This window comes from Anser cygnoides, chromosome 1 (genome assembly GCF_040182565.1).
Source record: "Anser cygnoides isolate HZ-2024a breed goose chromosome 1, Taihu_goose_T2T_genome, whole genome shotgun sequence".
NCBI classification, from domain to species: domain Eukaryota; kingdom Metazoa; phylum Chordata; class Aves; order Anseriformes; family Anatidae; genus Anser; species Anser cygnoides.
In genome coordinates, this window is record NC_089873.1 from 136,376,375 (window position 1) to 136,394,544 (window position 18,170).

The window sequence follows — 18,170 nt, forward strand, 5'->3', positions numbered from 1 at the left end:
AAGCTGTTGCTTCTGTCAAAGGTAGAGTGGCCTTTCAGAGAAATCTTGACAAATTAGAGTGCTGGACAATCACCAATTGCATGAAATTTAACAAGAGAATGTGCAGGATTCTGTACCTGGGACAGGGCAACCCTGGGTATATGTACCAACTGGGGGATGAGAAGTTGGAGAGCAGCCCTGCAGAAAGGGATCTGAGGGATCTGGCAACAGCAAGTTGAATATGAGTCAATAGTGTGCCCTGGCAGCCATAGGGACCAACCATATCCTGGAAATACATCAAGCACAGCATTGCTGTCTGGTCAAGGTCAATTGTCCCACTCTACTCCATGATGGTTCAACCTCACCTGAGTACTGCATGAAGTTTTGGGTGCTACAAAGGACATAAAACTATCAGAGTGTCCAAAGGAGGTCTATGAAGATGATGAAGGGTCTAGAGGAGAAGAAGTATGAGTAGTGGCTGAAGTCACATAGTTTGTTCAGCCTAGAGAAGTGGAGACTGACGGGAGACCTCATCATGTTTTACATCTTCCTCACAATGGGAAGCAAAGGGGAAGGTGTTGATCTCTTGTTGCTGGTGACCAGTGATAGGACACAAGCGAATGGCATGAAGTTGCATCAGGGGAGGTTCAGTCTGGATATTAGGAAAAGATTCTTCACTAAGAGGGTGGTTGAGCACCAGAACAGGCTCCCCAGGAAGTGGTCATGGCGGCAAGCCTTCCAGAGTTAATGAAGCCTTTGAACAATGCTCTCAGACATGGTTTGATTTTTAGGTAGACTTGGGTGAAGCTATAAGTTAAACTTGATCCTTCTGTGTCCCTTCCAACTCAGCATATTTATGATTCTATGATTCTATCCATAGTTATTTAACACATTTATTTTTCCTCTGTGATGTTTGCTTTATTGATTTACTTAATCTTATGGCACAGACAAATCTGGAAAATTTGCTATAATACAACTGCTGATATTTTCACAGTTAAATAGATTTTGAAATGACAAAGGACTTTGAACAAGTTTCACATTGTTACGGTGTTTTACAAGGACAGGGTCTATCAAACATTTCTGTTCAGTTCTACTCATTTTTCCCAGAGATTGCTAGTAATATTTTCAAACGTGTGGGAAAGACTTAAAATAATTGATTTGTGATTCAAACGAGTTTTTTGAAAAATGAATCATAGAATCATAGAAACATTAAGGTTACAAAAGACCTTCAGGATCATCTGGTCCAACCATCACCCTACCACCAATATCACTCTGTAGATCATGTCCCTAAGCACCATATTGAACCTTTTCTTAAACACCCCCAGGGACGGTGACTCCACCTCTTCCCTGGGCAACCAGTTCCAATGCCTGACAACTCTTTCTGAAAAGAGATGTCTCCTAATTTCCAACCTGAACTTCCCCTGGTGCAACTTGAGGATATTCCCTCTAGTCCTATCACCTGGGAGTAGAGGCCGACCCCCAGCTCCCCACACCTTCCTTTCAGGTAGTTGTAGAGAGCAATACGGTCTCCCCTGAGCCTCCTCTTCTTCAGACTATACAACCCCAGTTTCCTCAGTTGCTCATCATAGGACTTTTGTTCCAGACCTTTCAGCAGCTTCGTAGCCCTTCTCAGGACATGTTCCAGGGCCTCAATGTCCTTCTTAAAGTGGGGGGACCAAAACTGAACAGAGTGACATCCAGACTTACCAGAGCAGAGTAGAGGGGAATGATCACCTCCTTGGTCCTGCTGGCTAAACTACTTTTGATACAAGGCAGGATGCTGTTGGCCTTCTTGGCCACCTGGTCACACTGCCACTTCATGTTCAGTGAAAATATGTGATAAGGAATGACATGAATGAAAAAATGGCTCAAATAATACAGTAAAAAGCAACTTCTATTTACTTTTACTGCTTTTAAATAAATGACAACTATATGACAACTGCAGCAAGTCACAGGTAAATTTTATTTTAAGTTTTATTCTGTACTTACTCAAGTACAAATAAAAAAGAAAAAAACATATTTTAGTGATCCTGAAAAATGGTCTTATTTACAAATACTACATGAACCTGCCATTAAAAAGACAATGTGTGAATTCTGATGGTCAAATCTCCATTTTCAGTCAAATTCAATATATTTCACTCTGCCATTGAGATGGCTATTTGAAATGGAATGTAAAAATTTTCTTTCCCTGACATTTCTTCAAAATTTAAATCTGATGAGTATAAAAAAATGTATAGGATCATATTTTGTAATAAGTATTGTACTTTTATCTCCTTTGTACTGTAAATAAGAACCAAAATGTGAGTCCTCAAGCATGCTGTACTGACGGTGTCAATTACAATGAGAACATAACTGTAATTGCTAACTTAGCAGATTCTGTTTTGTTAGCTTGCTTTTTGATTCCATTTTAAGTGCTATGAAATTGCTTCAAAATGGCACAAATGTATATCATACTGGAAAAAAAAAAAAAGGTTTTATAGGTAGTAAAGGTAAATCAATTATTTTTTCTTAATATTATTTTTTAACTTTTTAAATATTTTTAACACTTTAATTACCAGGAGTGTACATCTGTTTTGGAAAAGTACAGTTATATTTTGTCTTTCAATAATTTCTGCAAGATTATAAAATTTGTTTATGATTTTTGTGAAAAAAAAAATCTGTTATGAACTTTTATATGATTTTTGAGAACTGTTCTGTTTTTTCCCCATTTCTATCATTTGCCCAGCTAGCTCATCTCATCTCAACTCCTACACTCTCTGGAGCTTCCTATAAATTCCAATGATCAATTAAGAAATATACTGTTTACTTTTATGTCTCTGGGCTAGTCTGAAACCGTGCATTTAAGTAAAAAACCTAGTCCAAATAATTCCACATAGATTCCTGCAGATTTATCTTTAAAAGTAGGTACAAATCCAGCACTTAACAAGATGACACAGGCTTCTTAGGATTTCAGCAATTTAATAGTTCAGTTTTAATGCCCAACTTCAGATGTTTATGAAGTGTTGCAAACTTTTTCATTTGATTGTGTCAGAACTTTTAGAGAGGAGGTTTTAGACATGAATTTTTCTCTTTTGCTTGTTCTTGAAAATCATTGATGCTTTTTTTCAAATGTCTGCATCTGAAAAAAAAAAAAAAAAAAAAAAAAAGCCTGAAAAGAAATAATGAAATCTGTAAAGATACATTCATTAAGATACAAATTTACAGGGACAGCCTTTTTTGCTTAAGCAGTTTTACATAAGTTTTAGCAATGAAAGTCTTCAGGGGTTGTAGTCATAGGTGACTATAGTGGGTTTACATGGCAAGGTTTTGGTAGCAGGGGGCCATAGGGGTGGCTTCTGTGAGAAGGATCTAGAAGCTGCCCCATGTTTGGTAAGGGCCCCACTGCTGACCAGAGCTGAGCCAATAAGTGATGTTGTTTTGCGCCTCTGTGAAAGCATATTTAAGACAGGGGGAAAAAAAATGCTGTGCCACACACAGCAGCTGGGAGAGTGAGAGGAGTGAGGAACAGCCTTGCAGGCATCAAGGTCAGTGAAGAAGGAGGGGGAGAGTTGCTCCAGGCACCTGAGCAGAAGTCTCCTGCGGCCTGTGGTGAGGACCATGGTGAAGCAGGCTGTCCCCCTGCAGCCAATGGAGTACCACGGTGGAGAAGGGTTCCACCCTGCAGCCCGTGGAAAAGACCATGGTGGAGCAGGTGGACCTGCACCGATGGAGACTGCGGCCTGTGGAAGACCCCTGCTGGAGCAGATTCCGGGCCGGACCTGTAGCCCGTGGAGATGAGACCACACAGGAACAGGTGACCTGGCAGGAGCTGCTGCCTGTGGGGGATCCAGGTTGGAGCAGTTTGCTCATGAGGGATGGACCCCATGGTACGGACCCATATCTGGAGCAGTTCTTGAAGAGCTGCTGCCTGTGGGCAGCCCACGCTGGATCAGTTCACCAAGGGCTGCATCCTGTGGGAGGGACCCCACAGCACAGGGGACGAGAGTGACCGAGAAGGAGCGGCGAAGAAGAAGCATTATAGATTGACCATAACCCCCATTCCCCCGTTCCCCTGTGCTGCTCGGGGGAAGGAGGTGGAAGAGGGTGGATGGAGGGCAAGGTGCTTTTGGTTTCTCTCCTTTGTTTCTTGCTTCTCTAGCTTGTTAGTAATAAGCAATAAATCTTACTATCTCCCTATGCTGAGTCTGTTTTGCCCGTCACGATAATTACTGTGCAATCTCCCTGTCCTTATCTCAACCCTTGAGCCCTTTTCATCGTATTTTCTCCCCGTTCCGCTTTGAGGAGAGGGAGTGAGAGAGCGGTTGTGGTGGAGCTCGGCCGCCCACACGAGTAAAACCATCACAGTCACTCCCTTCTGAAGGGAATGGACAGTCCAGTTTAACGTCCAGACCCATAAAGAAGTCTACTGTCTCCCTGGGGCATGGGTTAGAGACATCACCCAGAGAGTCACTCACCTGGTATGCCCCTCTGATTATTACCCTTTATTGTTTTTTTAAAAGTTGGCAGCAATGAGGAGGCAAAGAAAAGCCCAAGAGCTGTCAAAAGGGACTTTAGGGCTTTGGGTCAATTGGTTGAAAGTTCAGGTGCACAGCTAGTGTTTTCCTCCATCCTTCCAGTAGCGGGGATCAATATTGAAAGGAACAGGGGAACCCAGCTGATCAATATGTGGCTCTGAGGCTGGTTCCACCAACACAGTTTCTGTTTTGTTGATCATGGGAAGGTCTACATGACACTGGGCCTACTGGATCCTAATGGGGAGAACTTTTCTATGAGGTGGAAAAGGATTTTTGCCCAGGAGTTGGCAGGGCTGATTGACAGGGCTTTAAACTGGATTTGAAGGGAGAAAGGGACAAAGACAGTCCCACTAGTGATAAGCTATGGGACTGCGTGCCAATTTTTGAGGAACTGAATGCTGGTGAGGTCCTTCAGTTTGCCCCACGAGGAGCTAAGTTGAATGAAAGACATCTGAAGCGTTTCTATACATACGCGCACAGCATGAGAAATAAGCATTTCAGCTACCTGAAATGCTTGTACACTAATGCACATAGAATGGGAAACAAACAGCAAGAACTGGAGATCTGTGTGTGGTTGCAAGGCGTTGATCTCATTGCAGTCACAGAGACATGGTGGGATAGCTCTCGTGACTGGGATGCTGTCATGGAAAGCATTTTAGAAAAGACCGGCCAGGAAGGTGAGGTGGTGGAGTTGCTCTTTATGTGAGAGAGCAACTGGAATGCATGGAGCTCTGCCTAGGGGTGGGTGAAGAGTGAGTTGAGAGATTATGGGTAAGGATTAAAGGGCAGGCTACCATGGCTGAGGGTGTTTGCTACAGGCCACCTGATCAGGAAGAGGAGGTAAATGAAGCCTTCTTCAGACAGTAGCCTCTCAGTCACAAGCCCTGGTTCTCATGGGGGAATTCAACCACCCTGCTGGGAGGACCAAGCAGCTAGGCACAAACAGTCCAGGAGGTTTCTGCAGTGCATTGATGACAAATTTTTGACACAGGCGTTAGAGAAGCCAACAAGGAGAGGTGTGCTGCTGGACCTTGTATTAACAAATGAGGAAGGACGAGTTGGAGATGTGAGGATCAGGGCCAGCTCTGGTTGCAGTGAGCATGATATAGTGGAGTTCAGGATCTTGAGAGGAGGAAGCAGGGCAAAAAGTAGGATTGTGACCCTGGACTTGAAGAGAGCAAACTTTGGCCTCTTCGGGGATCTACTTGGAGGAATCCCGTTGGTTAGGGCCCTAGAGGGAAGGGGGTCCAAGACAGATGGTCAGTATTCAAGTATCACTTCCTCCAAGGTCAAGATCAGTGCATCCCTATGAGTAAGAAGGCAAGTAAAGGGGGCAGGAGACCTGCATGGATGAGCAAGGAGCTCCTGGCAAAGCTCAGACAAAAGGAGGAAGTTTACAGCATGTGGAAAAAGGGACAGGCCACTTGGGAGGAATATAGAGCGTCCTGGTTTCAGCTGTCAGAGTATGCAGGGATGTGACAAGGAAGGCCAAGGCCCATTTGGAATTAGATCTAGTGAGGGATGTAAAGGACAACAAGAAGGGCTTCTTCAAATACATCAGTAGAAAAAGGAAGACTGGGGAAAACGTTGGCCTGCCGCTGAATGGGGCGGATGCCTTAGTGACAAACGATACAGAGAAGTCAGAGTTGCTGAATGCCTTTTTTAATTCAGTCTTTACTGCTAAGGTCAGCCCTTGGGACTCTCAGACCCCAGAGACAAGAGAGGAAGTCTGGAGAAAGGAGGACTTTGCCTTGGTCAAAGAGGATCTGGTCAGAGATCATCTAAGCAAACCTGACATCCACAAATCCATGGGCCCCAATGGAATGCACCCATGGGTGCTGAGGGATCTGGCCAATGCTATTGCTAGGCTGTTGTCCATCATCTTTGAAAAGTTGCGGAGAGCAGGAGAGGTGCCTGAGAAGAGAGGTGCCAAGGGGATCCTAGTGTGCCTCAAGAGGATTGTGGACAGCACGTCAGGAGAGGTGATCCTCCCCCTCTACTCAGCTCTGGTGAGGCCATACATGGAATATTGTGTGCAGTTCTGGGATCCCCAGTCCAAGAGGGATGTAAAACTTCTAGAAAGTGTCCCCTGTAAAGCCACAAAGATGATTAAGGGATTGGAGCATCTGTCCTATGAGGAAAGAATAAGCGAGCTGGGCCTGTTTAGCCTAGAGAAGAGGAGATTGAGAGGGTATCTTAACCTCTATAAGTACCTGAGGGTACAATGTAAAGTGGATGGGGCCAAACTTCTCAGTGATGGAGAGTGATAGGACAAGGGGTAATGGGTATCAATTGTACCTGAGGAGGTTTCATCGCCATAAGAGGAAGAACTTCTTTACAGTTTTGGTGACAGACTACTGGAACAGGCTGCCCAGAGAGATTGTGGAGTCACCTTCTTTGGAGATATTCAAAACCCACCTAGATGCCATCCTGTGTAACATGCTCAAGGTGACCCTGCTTTAGTAGGGGTATTGGACTAGATGATCTCTGGAGGTCCCTTCCAACCTCAACCATTCCGTGATTCTGTGTAACAGTGGAGGTGCCTGAGGACTGGAAGAAAGTTGATGTCATGCCAGTCTTCAAAAAGGGCAAGAAGGAGGACCCAGGCAACTACAGACCAGTCAACCTCACCTCCATCCCTGGAAAGGTGATGGAACAGCTCATCCTGGAGGTTATCTGCAAGCATGTGGAGAATAAGAAATTGATCAGGAATAGTCAGCATGGATTCACCAAATGTAAATCATGTTTAATCAATCAGATATCCTTCTATGATGAGGTGACCAGCTGGATAGATGGGGGGAAAGCAGTGGATGTGGTCTACCTTGACTTCAGCAAAGCTTTTGACACTGTCTCCCATAACATCCTCATAGACAAGCTCAGGAAGTGCGGCCTAGATGAGTGGACATTGAGTTGGATTGATAATTGGCTGGATGGCAGAGCTCAGAGGGTTGTGCTTAGTGGTGTAGTCTAATTGGAGGCCTGTAGCTAGCGGTGTCCCCAGGGGGTCAGTACTGGGTCCAGTGTTGTTCAGCTTACTCATCAATGACCTGGACAAAGGAACAGTACACCCTCAGCAAGTTTGCTGACAACACAAAGCTGGGAGGAGTGGCTGATACCCCAGAGTGCTGTGCCACCATTCAGAGGGACCTCGACAGGCTGGAGGGTTGGGCCAAGAAGAACCTCATGAAGTTCAACAAGGGTAAGTGGAGGGTCCTGCACGTAGAGAGGAATAACCTCAAGCACCAGTACAGGCTGGGGGCTGACCTGCTGGAGAGCAGCTCTGCAGAGAGACCTGGGAATCCTAGTGGAGAGCAGGCTGACTATGGAGGAGGGCTGTGAAGATGATTAGAGGACTGGAGCATCTGTCATATGAGGACAAGCTGAGAGAACTGGGCCTGTTTAGCCTGGAAAAGAGAAGACTGAGGGGAGACCTTAGATGGTCTCTTTTCAGTTGTGCCCAGCAAGAGGATGAGAGGCAATGGGAACAAACTGAAGCACAGGAGGTTCCAGCTGAATATGAGGGGACACTTCTTTACTGTGAGGGTGACAGAGCACTGGCACAGGTTGACCCAAGAAGTTGTGGAGTCTCCTCTGGAGATATTCAAAACCTGCCTGGATGCCATCTTGTGCAACGTGCAGTAGGTGATCCTGCTTGGCAGGGGGATTGAACGAGATGATCTTCAGAGGTCCCTTCCAACCTTGGCCATTCTGTGGTTCTGTGTCTTTTGATGAATAGACAGTTAAGTATTATAATCTTATTAGTTTTTCTGTTAAAGGGAAATGACAGTCTGAAAATTCCAAAACTTCATGTAGCAATTTTATATGAGATGCCTGGAGACAATATTCTGACTGTTGCATCTCTGACAGATTCCCTGAAATTCAAAATTTTATTATTGAAAATGTTCCATATGACTAATGGTGAAAAAAAGAAAAAGATCCTATTCTTAACTGAGAATAAGAAGACATAACTTTATGCTATCGTTTTGTAAGGGCATGTATAATATCTGTCACTTCCTTTGCAATTTGTTTGGCAATAGTAAATATTGGAAAAAAAAAAAGGTAAATATAATGAATGATTGTTACTGTTACAAGAATTTTATCTACATGAACTATGTGTGTGCCATAGATATTAACTGCTATCATACCAGGTACAAAAGGCTGTGGGCATTTAAGAGGCAGGCTATTCAATCTCTGTTATCTGAAGTTTGTAGTCCACAGACGAATTAAAACTTTGAATGAGACTCTAGAAGAGGTAGGGATCACAAACACTATGGTTTTCTATCGGAACAATTCCTATCAGATTTTGCTATGGATTTTTGCCCTTTTTCTTCTTTTCTAGTCATTGGCCTGAGGTAGAGAAGTAGACAACAGAGCCCTAGAATAAATGATGCACTCTCAATCCCATACCCCGAAGTCCAAAGAAGTAACCTTACCTCCAGTAACAACCATCCTGCAGCTATCTTGATTTGATATCAAGAGCCTGGTGTGAGTATGAAGTGGGACAATTTTGTTTAATTCCCTTTTACACTTCAAAACTTGTAGTCTTATTTCTTATTTCTTACAGAGGCTTTCATCATCCAGTTGAACTGGCTTCATTAAGCTTAGTTGCTTTAAAAAAAATAATGCAAGTCGAGAAGTCTTCTAGATGTAAATGTAGATGCCTTAAAATTCAAGGCTTTATCTGACTACAAGAAGAATCTTCCAACTTTTAAACTCATCAAGTCCTGGGCAATCTGCTCTAGGTGGCCTTGAGCCAGATGAACTGTAGAGGTCCCTTCCAACCTTCACCATTATGTGATTTTGTGATTCTGTAAATATACCTTCTGTTTCCTGACTATCATATTCATAATGAATATACATGAAGTTTCTTATGTAGCTTCTCTGCAACCAATCAAATCCTCTTTTACTCCATCACTCTAGAGCATTTTCTGTACCCTCAACCCATTTTCAAGCCTGGCAGTAGATGTGCTATTCTCTCATAGTCTACCAATTTCAGCAAAAACTCTATTTCAGCTTTTCCAGTATAGAATGACCAGAAGGAAATTCATTCAAAAACAATTGTAGTTATAGAAAAAAATCTCACATGTTGTGCTAAAGGAGGGAAAACAACAACAATAACAACAAAAATTAAAACAAACAAACAAAAAAAATTCATCCTTATCATCCTTATCAGTATATCAGTACCCATGTCTAAGATCAACAAGCAGTTAGGACAAAAATTCCCATTCCTCAGTTAAAAAATATTTAGAGATCTTGCCCTTCACATCTCCTTCACAGGATGCTGAGACCCTGAAAATATCCCATTAGCTTTACTGCTGTTCTATTAATAGCCTGAGCATTTTCATGAGTTATTGAATGCTCTCTCAAATCACTCTTCTTTAATAGTCATCTTCAGGCACAGATTCCCTCCTGGTTCATCAATACAGTCCCCACCTCCCTCATGCAGGCATATCTTTGTTGTATGTGTTAATAATTTGTACTGCCTTCGAAGTTTTTTTTTTGTAGAGAAGCCTTTAATCCTACAACACATCCTCCTGGAATATATATATATATTATATATATATAATCTGCTGTATCTTTATATTTTGCTTTATTAACTACTTACCCATGTTATTTATGATTTTACTGAAAAGTCCTATTCAAAATGTATGATAATTATAATAATAAATCATGAGACTTCTCCAGAAGTTAATGTGTTATTTATTTATTTATTTATTTCAATTCTCTCCAGCTATCTTTCTCAGTTTCCTTATTCGTTATATTTTAACTACCTTTCATAGGTGCTACAAAACAAAGTTCTTGTCTTACATAGTAATATATGTATAGAGGGATATCAGATGATATAACCCCCAAAAGCTAATCTACATTTTTAATTTCTATGTAAGACATACCTATCTGAGGGGGTTGCTGGACTTGATAGAAAACAGTAGGTACTTGAATTGATCTTCTCATTTATTTATTCTATATGATGTTAACTGAGGTGAAGAGTGTGTCCACTTCCTCCAGCTTTTCTAGCCCAGGACTGCTCCTGCTTGGCAGCTTGGGCCCAGACAAGTCCCTGGGGACCCAGAATCTCTTCCCAGGCTATGGGAATGGCTGCCTCTTTCCTCTTTATGGGTTCACTGGGTGGCAATGCTGAACCTATATCCCAGAGACACACAGACAGACAAGACAGTGACATGACCTCTCACGCAGTAGCACTTCAACAGCTTTTACGCTTCAACAGCACATACACACAGGGCTCAAAAAAAAAAAAAAAAAAAAGACACGAAAGACACAAACAGGCACATTATCTTCCTCCTCTCCAGATGGAAGACAGAGAAGTTTGCTGTTGCGGACACACACACAGCACTCACACACTTGTCCCTCAGGCACAGCATATTCTCAAGTCCCCCTGGATATACCAGGATTGAAACCCTGGCCCCAACGACCCCACTGTTCGCTGGCTAGTCCCTTTTAGAGTTTGCTAGTGAATACACAGAAGATTAAATGAGGAAATTTTTATATACAAAAAAAAGGACAAGACAGGCTGTGGTGGTCAAGCACAGGGTTCAGCCAGACAAGCATACTGACCAGCCCCATTTTACATGCAACCAGCCAATTTGTACCTTCTTCTACCTATTCCCCACTTTTTTTCCTTCTGCTCTCCCTTCTCCTGGCACACCCTTTCATGGCTTTACAGAGCTCTATTGAGTCCCACATCCTTCCCAGTCTGCCCCCCTCTGGTTCACAATCTTATCAGCTGCAAAGTCCTGGTTGATCTTCCTGGATGTAGTGCCTGTAGTTTCTTGATAACCCATTAAGTAGTGACTGACAGGTTTGTTCCTAAATGTTCTAAATGTTCATGCTTCTCCATATTTGCTTTCTCAGGTCTATGTCTTGGTGTATTTTGGTTTCTGGCTTCCCTCTTTTTCTCTTAGTTTCCCAGTTGCCAATGTCCCCAATGAGATAACCTCACTAGCATAAACATTCTCACATTTTCATATACCCTCATCAATGAATGCGACTGACCAGACTTGGTTTCTATCACCGCTTCCCTTATTTGTCAGTCAGGTCTGTGTCCCATAGGTTCTGAACTGTGGCTTCTTCCCTTTCTTATTTTTCCTTACTGCATTAGAAAACATTCTTGACCAGTTACCCTTAAGGGAGAAGACACTCCCTTTTCAAGTAACCTTACATAGGAATTCTCTAAAGTTGGTCTTTTAATAAATATTCACTGGTACTGCAGCTTATTGTCACAAACTGGCTCACAGCCATGCCATTAAGATTTCAGCCCCCAGAAAAGTATGGGTTCATGAAAAACTGCCTGTTGAAACTCATGGCCTGTCTCCCAAACAGTGCAATGGATTTTTGGGGAGAGTAGTTTTAATGAAGTAAAAGCCTACAAGGAGCTGCATTTTAAAGGTATAGACAATCAAGTGCCAGTGCCAAGAATGTTCCATGACAATGTTTAATTTATTAATTATGGCATAAACTAAAATTTCAAAAAGTGCTAGAAGCATTCAACTGTCACAAACCACCTAGCAAAGAGAGAATTTATTCATTTTTTGTTTGTTTGTTTGTTTTTCAGACTTAGATGTGGTATCTTTTACTTCGAGGATTATGCTGAAAATTTAAAGTGAATTTATTTCTTTTCTTTAATTTTTTTCTTAATTTTTTATTTTTTAATTTTTCAAGTGAATTTCTTTTGCTTGATTTTTTTTTCCAGTTTCTGGGTGGTTTTGTTTGTTTATTTATTTGTTTTTGTTTTGTTTTGTTTTTACATATTCTTTTGGATCAATCAGTCTTGGGGTGTACCTCTGTATCTCAAAATAATTCTGATTATTTAATCATTAAATATTTTTATTTCTTTCCAGATGGTCTTGAAGTTTGCTCTTTCAAATGTTCCACCTGAATTTTCTTAAACTTAATCATAAAGTGAAAAAAAATATATACTTTTTGTTGATCAGTATATTCAATTTCTATAGCAGTTTCTTATGTGCAATATTTTTTTCTGTCCTATCTACATGTTGAGAAGTTGTATATCTATTTATCCTATAATTTATGTTTATTTATCCTAGATTTATTATTATTATTATTATTATTATTATTATTGTTGTTGTTGTTGTTGTTGTTGTCATTATATAAATCAATGGGATAAATAAGTCTATTTTAAAGATCTGTCATAAGATGAGAAGAATCAGTTTCTTGTAAACCCTGTTGACTAAATTTCTTACATACGTTCCTGGAAAATTGAATGAACAGCTGGAGACAGAGAGAGAAAGAGAAAGAGGGAAAAGAGGGTAGATGGGCGGGGGGGAGTGAGGGAGAGGGGGATAGAGAGAGGGAGGGAGATTCTTATTTTTAACTTTATCATTATTTCATTTTTTTTTCTCAATTTGCACTGATTTTTCTTCTAATTCTTGTTCATCCATGCTTATCTCCTCCTTCCTTGACATTTTTTTTTTTTTCTGTTTCACTTCCTTCCTGACTTTTGGGTCCTATATTTGTTTCTGTGTGTGTTTGTGCCTCGTTTTTGGTGTCCTTCCTGGCTACTTCTTTTCTAAAATGCTTTCCTTTCTAATAATTCTTCAATTAGTCCCTGTGGAGTTTGGAAGGGCATCACATTGGCTTTCACAGGCCAAACTGTCACTCCTGCTGAAAAGTCTTCCATTGTGTTCCATACCAACATTTTTTTTTTTAAATCTCAGAATCAGTTTTATTATTTCTGCATGTTCTATTGCTCTCTGCAAAATCTCTCATGAACAGACAATAGCTTTCAGCTGAGATTTATTAAGAGAAGCAATGTGTGGCTTTAAAAAAAAAAAAAAGTATCTAAATGTTTTGTGTTCATTCTGGCTCCCAAAAACAAATTGACATATTGTTTTTTTCCAGTGGGAAATGCAGCAGAGACAGGAACACATGATAAGATCTGTGTGAGTTTATCTTTCTATTTCTTACTTTAAGTCTGTTTCTTCTTTGTTATTCCCAAATAATTATCAATTTAAAAATATATATATTATTCAGTTTCTTTTCCTTGTTTTTTTTTTTTTTTTTCCCTCCTCCAGCCTCCTCATTCTAACTGAAACAATTTATTTTCCAAAGATTTAACACCACAACAAAGATACAGAAATCTATGCAGCTTCCTTTTCCTGTGCTCAGTGCTCACAGTCCTAGTAGATCTGTGGCTAAAATGCAGCACTGCAGCTGAAAATATTCAGAGAAAAAAAAAAAAAAAAAATAAAAAGAGAAAAGTAAAACTTTGCAAGGCTGTGACGTGAAAAATGTGAGGCTCTTCAATGCCCTGTATCTGTCATGAGACAGTTGCCCTGGAAATACTCTTGGTTCTGCTAGTTTTATTCCCCCACAAATATCTTCTTTTCCCTCAAAGCTTTTGTCTGAAGGACTATTCATTTTGATCTGCTCATACTCTAGGAACAACTCTGATTGCTCTGAACCAGTTCTATTCTGTAGAAAATCAAGGGCATCACACAACTTCAGAATTATTATAATGAACCACAAGTCCTAAACTAGAGAAGATATCATCACAAAAGGTTATTCAGGCAAAATATTTTTGCTCAGTTAATAGCATTACATTCTATAAGTTAAAGCCTTCCTTAAAAAAAAAAAAAAAAAAAAAAAAAACCACTATCTTTAGTACTAGGATTAAAAGCTATTATATACAACACAGATATTAACTGTGCATTTTAATCTCATTTACCTTAGCGGGATTTATCGAATACAATGGTTAAGTTGTTGCCTAACAACTTGTCCTGGTTCCAGTTAGGACAGAGTTAATTTTCCCTCATAGTAGCTGGTAGGGTGCTATGTTTTGGATTAGGATGAGAAGAGCACTGATAACATGCTGATGTTTTAATTGTTGCAGAGCAGTGCTTACACCAAGCCAAGGACTTTTCAGCTTCTCACTCTGTCCTGCCAGCGAGCAGGCTGGGGGTGCAGCAGGAGCTGGGAGGAGACGGACCCAGGGCAGCTGACCCAAACTGGCCAAAGGGGTATTCCATACCATCTGACGTCATGCTAAACAATATATAGGGGTGGCTGGCCGGGGTGGGGGGGCCGGCTGGTCGGGGGTAGGCTGGGCATCGGTCAGCGGGTGGTGAGCAATTGCATTGTGCATCGCTTGTTTCATACACATTATTATTATTGTTATTGTTATTGTTATTGTTATTGTTATTGTTATTTTCCTGTCTTAATAAACTGTCTTTATCTCAACTCACAGGCTTCACTTTCCCATTTCTCTCTCCCACCCCAGAGAGTGAGGGGGGAGGGGGGAGGGTGAGCGAACGGCTGTGTGGTGTTTAGCTGCCAGCCGGGTTAAATCACAACACAACTAGATCTGAAAATGTACATAAATATTTGCTAAATTTTGGAACCTGGCTCTGTCGAGATTCCAAATATCCTGACATATTTATAGTCTTTTCAGTGGCCAAGCTGAGTTTTCATTTCTTCTAAATTAGTTTTGGATGACTGTCTTAAGGAAATTACTTATAAGCCAATAAGAATTAATATTGCTTAAAGCAAAACTTTCCAAATTGGTCATACTCGGATTTTGTAACTAAGGAACTATTTCAAAGCAAGAAAATAATTGCATGCATTTATCTTGAATTTAACAAGATTACATTATCTTGAATTTAAAAAGTTTAGTTAAATTTGTGATGACATTACTGTGACAAATGTAGCTTTAAATTAATATAAAGCAATTATACACTTTTACACAATTCTGATTTTTTTTTTTAAAGCTATCATTTACTTATGAATCTATTTCTTCATAAGCTTTTCAGAGTAGCCGTAGGGAGTTTTAAGTTTGGAACAAATGCTGTCTAAGGCTACCTAACTTAACTGAATTGAAATGTTGCACTGGAATAAGATCCGAAATCATATGTATGTTATAATTGCTTCTGTTTTCATTTGTACTGGTGTTTCATTTTGACATTACTTTTCTCACTGTCAATAAAACTTCTAAATCATCTGTTTTAACGTTCAATTCAATTTTTCCCAATAATTTCAATCTCTAAATATATTTTTTTTCTAAATATATTTTGGACCATGCAAATAAGCATTAAATGAAAAAAAAATGTATTTTGTTGTTTCCTACTATTTTTTGCTTTCATGAAAATGACCAATGTTAGAATAACATTTTTTTTTTTTTAAGGAGTTCTGTCTACATACCTTTTTATTTTAGGTAAGGTAACTTATTTCTCTCTGTGTGTTTTGTAACAATCTCAGTAAATAACCTCTCTAGTGTGAACCTTATTTCCAGAACATTTTCGTATATTATTATTATTATTATTATTATTATTATTTTAATAGTACTGAGTAGCAGCTACAGATAGCTGGTTGGGTATAAGTATTACTAATGTTTTTATGAAACTGTTATTAATTTTGGCCATACAACTTAGTATTATATTTTTTATTCTTTCTTTTTATCGTTCAATAGTTTCAAATCAATCTGGAAATTCAGTCATCAAAGATCAACTCTCTCCATTGAGTTGCAGTGGTGTAACTCAATGGTCCATTGGTATTTTTGCACTATTATAACAATCTGTACTGCTTTGTAGACATGTATAACTGGTTGCATTATTATAGTCATTTTGCAAAGTAAAGGTATCAGAAGGAAATAACATCTCTACCACACACGGATATACTACATCTAGAAATGTTCCTGAAAACAAAACAAAAGGCAATCAAACCAACTAAATACAAAAATGTGTCCAGTAAGTAGGACTCACAGTTCAAGTAAGAAATACATATAGCTTCTTTCCAGGCATTCTCAAGTTCACAATGTAAACTGTTGTAGAATATGAATAACAAAGAATACATGGAAATGTAAAAAATGTAAAACAAACATTTTACAAATGTAAAACAAACAAACAAACAAATGAAAAAATAAACCCTATGTATTACTAGAGAAGTAAACTGTCTCACAGCAAAATCTTACTGATGAGGACTGGACTCCTTTATTCATGGGAGTCATTAGCAAAATATCTATTTATTATGAGGCAAGCAATTCATTCTGGGATCTTGCATCAACTCTATATTTTGTCTCATTTATTTACGTATTTATTAGGCCCAATTTATCTTAGATTGCATTCTCTCCAGTTCCTAAGTTCCTAGAAAAGAAATGAACTCACTCATTTCCTCTGTAGGAAACAAACAACTTTTTCGCTCCATTCTTGCTGGAAGTAAGATGAAATACTCTGTAAGCAGCTGGGAAAAGTCTCACAATCACTATCCCTTCTTTTCAATGGGGAGTTCAACTTACCAGATGTCTGCTGGAAATGAAGTACAGCAGAGAGGAAGCAGTCTAGGAGGCTTCTGGACTGTGTGGAAGATAACCTCCTGACATAGATGGTGAGTGAGCCAACAAGAAAAGAACCCCACTGGACCTTTTGCTTTTGAACACAGGACTTGTGAGTGATGTGAAAGTTGGAGGCTGTCTTGGACATAGTGATAATGAATTAATAGAGTTTTTAGTTCTTGGAAAAGTAAGGAAGGGGGTTAACAGAACTGCCAGCTTGAATTTGCAGAGGGCAGACTTTGGCCTGTTTAGGAGACCTGTTGACAGAGTCCCTTGGGAGGCACTCCTGAAGGGCAAAGGAGTCCAGGAAGGTTGGACAATCTTCAAGAAAATCAGTCTGGCTGAACAGAGAGCAGTGGCTACAACTCAGGAAGAAAAAAGAATCTTTATGACCTTTGGAAGAAAGGGCAGGTACGCTCAGGAGAACTACAGACATGAGGGTTATGCAGGGAGAAAATTAGAAGGGCCAAAGCCAGCTGGAGTTCAATTTGTTTACTGCCATTAAAGACAATGAAAAAGGCTTCTATAAGTATTTTAACAACAAAAAGAAGATCAGGAGAATCTCCATCCTTTATTAGATGTAAAGGGAAACATAGTGACAAAAGATGAGGAAAAGGCTGAGGTACTTAATGTCTTCTTTGTCTCAGTTTTTAGTAGTAAGACCAGTTGTTCTCCGGGTACCAGGCCCCCTGCACTAGAAGACAGGGGCGTGGAGCAGATGGGAGACCTTATTGTTCTCTACAACTACCTGAAACAAAGTTGTGTGGAGCTGGTGGTTGACCTCTTCTCGCTAGTTACCTAAATAGGTATAGGACTAGAGGGAATGGCCTCAGGTTGCACTGGGGGAGGTTTAGCTTGGAAATTAGGAGGCATTTCTTCTCAGAAAGAGTAGTCAGGCATTGGAACGGGTTGCCCAGAGAGGTGGTGGAGTTACCATCCCTGGGGGTGTTTAAGGAAAGGTTCGATGTGGTGCTTAGGGGCATGTTTTAGTGAGTGTCATCGGTGGTAGGGTGATGGTTGGACCAGATGATCTTGAAGGTCTTTTTCAACCTTAATGATGCTATGATTCTATGAAAAAGGACCCCATAATCTCCAAGGAAATGGTTAGTGACCTGCTAATTACAACTTAGACACACATAATATGGGGCCAGATGGGATCCACCCAAGGGTACTGAGGGAGTTGGTGGAAGTGCTCACCAAGCCACTTCCCAGCATTTATAAGTATTCCTGGTTATCTGGGGATATTCCTGTTAATTGGAGGCTAACAAATGTAATTCTAATCTACAAGAAAGGCCAGAAGGAGAATCTGGAGAACTACAGGCCTGTCAGTCTAACTTCAGTGCTGCAGAAGGTCATGGAACAGATCATATTAAGTTCCA

At 40.3% G+C, this 18,170-nt stretch overlaps 1 long non-coding RNA gene across 1 annotated transcript in view; it reads left to right on the forward strand.

Moving 5' to 3' along the window:
- Nucleotides 1-15,477, forward strand: part of LOC125181298 (uncharacterized) — a 67,852-nt gene extending 52,375 nt beyond the window's left edge. The window contains exons 3-4 of the long non-coding RNA XR_010826505.1: nt 13,368-13,408; nt 14,359-15,477. This is a non-coding gene — a long non-coding RNA (uncharacterized lncRNA). The remainder of the gene's footprint in view (nt 1-13,367; nt 13,409-14,358) is intronic.
- Nucleotides 15,478-18,170: the final 2,693 nt, after the last annotated feature.